Genomic DNA, 4,440 nt, shown 5'->3' on the forward strand with positions numbered 1-4,440 from the left:
TTCTTGGGCTGTCTCGCTGATTAGGGATCAGAGACGGAGGGAAGGAGTGAAACGGTGGACAGTGAGGAAGACAAAGAGAGACAAAGATAGGGAGATGGGGGGGGGGGGCGGGGGTTAAGGCGAAGGAGAGAGGTCCTCCTTCATGTTGTAAACAGTTTCTTAATGTCTTTAATCCCATTAAGCAGGAGGGGAAACCTGCCCCCCCCCCCTCACATAACATGCATTAATACAGGGTTGCAATGTGCAATCCCTTTCCACACATTCTCTCTCTCTCTCTCTCTCTCTCTCTCTCTCTCTCTCTCTCTCTCTCTCTCTGTGCCGCATATGCTCTGCTACACCCAGGAAATGCAATTGATTTGCCCTCATAAACATTTGATAAAGCTCTAATGCAGCCCCGCGAACAGCTAAGAAGGCCTGAAGAGCGGACTCATGGAAATGACATGTAAATCAAATGAGCGTCGCATGGTTCCCCGGCATAATTTGCCAACAATTATTGTTTTGACCCGGCTCCTCAGTTGACAAAAGAAACCTGCTCCCTCTGAGGAGCAGGAAATCAGCTTTTCAAGGGCTCTTGTGTTTGAAGAGCGGCGAGCAAGGCGAGGCGAGGCGTGATTGCCGAGATCTGTCGAGAGAATCAGACGCGGGGAGATTTCAAGCAAGCAGCGGAAGCGCCGGGTAAAGGCCATGGCCGCTTCTTCGCCTTCACCTGCGGTGCATTCAGAAAGCCATTCTCAATCCAGCGTTTCCTCGGACATGGAGATGGGAATATTGATGAAAGCTGTGTGAATTTGGCACTTGAAAAAAGCTTGTTCGCTTTATTTATGCGCGACAGAATCAAAGTACCCGTGGCTGTAACTGTTGAGGCGTCGGTATAATTTTCATGAATATGCGCGGGGATACAATGGCATCAGCATGCAAGAGAAGGAACATTAAAGCGGATGAGCATCCCTCTCATCTGCAATGCTAACGCGGGCCTATTTTGAGGAACAATTGATATTGAAGCCTTCAACCTAGATATGAGGCTAATGTCATTGAGAATTTTCTCCGTAAAAATCCATGCCAGGATCTGCGGGACTGTGATTTGACTTTAGCCACCTTTCTTTTATCAGTGGCTGTGTTATGCAACTAGCTGTTTCCCAGGGGTTACCCTGTTCATTTACGTTTTCCTCCGTTTCCTTGCCATTTTAACACGTCTGTGCCATTTTCTAGCCATTTCCCCACAGTGTCACGCTCACTTAATCAGACTCACCTGTTGTCAGTTCCCATCCACCACTTCCTGTCACTTCCTGTCACGTTTTCCTGTTCCTGCCAGGACGTCTCTACTTTTCGCTCTGGGTGTCTTGGATCCTTTGATGCCTTCGTTTTTTGGTGTTTTAATTTAATTTGGAGACACCAAGGAACCCTATGTGACGCCTCACTACATGTTCAGGAAACATTGGAAAAAACCCAAGCAACACTACACAAGACGGAAAACTCTTCTGTTAAAAGTTGTCACCATAAACTCTGTATAAACTTCTCTTGATTAGGGCTTTCAGCATACATTTAACATTCCTTTTTTTCTCTGAGCATGTAGTTGGACAATTGACCATAAAGACATTTTGTTGGATGATATCAGCTACTTGTTCCTTTTCCTTTTAACACACGAAATCCTTGGACTTGATTCCAAATCTGATGAATCACTTGTCTTCATAGTAGGTCAATCTGGCCTGGCGTTCTGTTTAGCTGTGACGTCATGCTGTGGGGGTGGATAATCTGCCATTACCCTCTCTAACATAAAAGGTATTCCTGGATCAATGTGTGCTTCTATGCTTTTTTGTGTCTCTGCTCTGTCTCCTCTAACCATTAGTTGGTTGGGGCAGGTGGCCATTCACACTGAGCCTTAGCCGTTTTTTCCTGTTAAAGAGAAGTTTTCCTCTCTACTGTCGCTTCATGCATGCTCAGTATGAGGGATTGCTGCAAAGCCATGGACAATGAAGACGACTGTCCACTGTGGCTCTACGCTCTTTCAGGAGGAGTGAATGCTGCTTGTCGAGACCTGATGCAATCTGCTGGGTCTCCTTAGATAGGAAACTTTTTGACCAATCTGTCTGGAGGATTTAATTGAATTGACTTGGCGCTATATAGATAAAACTTTATTGAATTGTAGTAGGGCTGCACAATCTATATAGCAAACTTATTTTTATCACAATTTCAAAGATCCCAATGTGCGATCTGTGTTATTGAACTGCCTGGAGTACAAAGAACTGGCTGGACAGTGTTAGCTAATTGTTTAAGCGCCCTGCACTAAGGCACTCGGTGCCCCTAATATGTTCGGTGACGTTTGTTGTTTAATTCAACATAAAATGTTTGAGAAGGCAATGATGTGCCTGAAGTTGATCAGAAACTACAGCTGAGTTGTTTCATTGCCAAATCATCACAAGTTGAGCAGAGGCAACCTTTTCATTAGGACATTGTGTTTGAGATGGAAATTATGAACATTTTTGTTTTTTTTAGTAGCAGATTAGACTACTCATTATCTGGGGTCTATGTTTGGTATGATCATAAAGCAGAAAGGCATTAAGGGTTTATTTTTTCTGTCTTTATCGCAAGCCCATATTTTTGCATATTGCTACTTTTCCTAATATCGTGCAGCCCCAACTTAGCGTACAAAGTCCATGGAAGTGATCAAACATTTAAAAGAAAGATTTGGTGCCCGTCTTGACTTAAGACCCAAGTGTAAACATCTCCTGGTCCACTTACACCCACCCGCTGCCAGACATGAGCAGATTCTGCTGACCATGCAATTTCTGCTCAGCAGGAAAGGGTTTGTTGTGTTGTAATGTATTCTATCATAATGGTACTGGTGTCGCTTACCTAAGATTCTCTTAAAAAAAATATATTTTTTATTGATTTTCCTTTGATGAAATAAATGTTAAACAAAAGGTGGCATATTAAAATCCATGGGTACCAAGCATGGAGAGACTTCTACTTCATGGTGTTTGACTATGTATGAACACAGGGTTAATCAAACTTCAAATGGCAAAGTCAAATGTTAAAAATGTATACAGAATCATATGTCCTTGAGCTATGATATCATGCAGTCTCTGGACCTGCTTCAGTGGTGCCTTCTGTGCTAATCCACTCCCTCTGCAATAATTGTAGAATATGTCGGCGCTCTTCTTGTGGCACAAGTGTTTGCACTGTTTCATTACAGCGAGAAGGCTCTGGGTTTCTGCATGGACTTTAAATGTTCTCCCCATCCATGGGTTCCCTCCACGTATACTCTGCCTTCACTCCAAAAAGTCCTAAAACATGGATGTTAGGTTTATTTGCCTCTCTCAATTCTATGCATGCATGATTGTGTTGCTCTGGGATGAGCCGGAGTCCTTTCCAGGGTTTACCCTTCCTCTTGCCTAATGATCGCTGGAGATAGGCACCAGCCCCGCCCCATTACACTGCAAGGATAAACAAGTTTGGATAACGGATAAATTAATCCGTGGATGGATGCTTTTTTGTGTTTCCATAAAAAGAATATAAGTGTTGTAAATCTAAAATGGTAATAACAAAACATAAGGTTAGTGTAGAGTAATCCAGTGGTAAGAGATGATCAATTACTAGCTGCACAGTGTGACAGATTATAGTCCTGGGTTTGAACCCCGGCCTAGGGTTTTTCTACCTGGAGTTTGTGTGTTCTCCCTCTGCATGCACAGGTTCTCTCCGGGTGCACTATTTAGTCACCAAAATGGCCATGCTGACCAGGGCAGTGAGCCATACAACATCAAAAGCTCCAACTGATGGCATGTGACGGGAGACTAATTTCTCTGTGTATTGATTTTGGAACAATAAACCATTTGGTTAAAGTATTAAAGTTGATGTCTGTGAACACAAATTAGTAAATCTTGCAAGGTATTCTGTAAATCTGGGGGTAAATGACCTCACGTTCTTCATTGTCTTTACACCACTCTGATTCATTTTCACACTTAAACATTGATCTAATGTATATTTGTTTATTTATTCTGTGTTTCAACGGATTAGTTCGTTTCAACAGGTGTTTCTGTTGCAGTCACATAATTCCCTAAATGAGCAGTGAAGCAGATTGGACGGCTACGAAAACAGCTGCAGACATAAACACGTGGTGGGCATTAATGCAAGGAGGGGGGAGGTTCATTGCTGTTTCATTCATTATTCCTGCGCCTTTGTTGTTGAACGATGTCAGGAAACCTGCTGGCTTAAAATAGCACAAATGTTGGCGGAACCTGCGTGCGCGTGGGGAGGTAAAAAAAAACTCACCCACAGCACCCACCCGCCTAACGCAAACATCTACATTAGCGCAGTCCACGGCATGCCAATCACAAGTTCTGATTGACTCGGCTTTGGCCAATGGCGTCTCTGCTTTCAATGACCTTCGCCCAATCACAGCAGAGGCCAGAGCGACTGTCCCCTCCCCTAAAGTGGGAGCTG

Source organism: Fundulus heteroclitus, chromosome 22 (assembly GCF_011125445.2).
Source record: "Fundulus heteroclitus isolate FHET01 chromosome 22, MU-UCD_Fhet_4.1, whole genome shotgun sequence".
NCBI lineage: Eukaryota > Metazoa > Chordata > Actinopteri > Cyprinodontiformes > Fundulidae > Fundulus > Fundulus heteroclitus.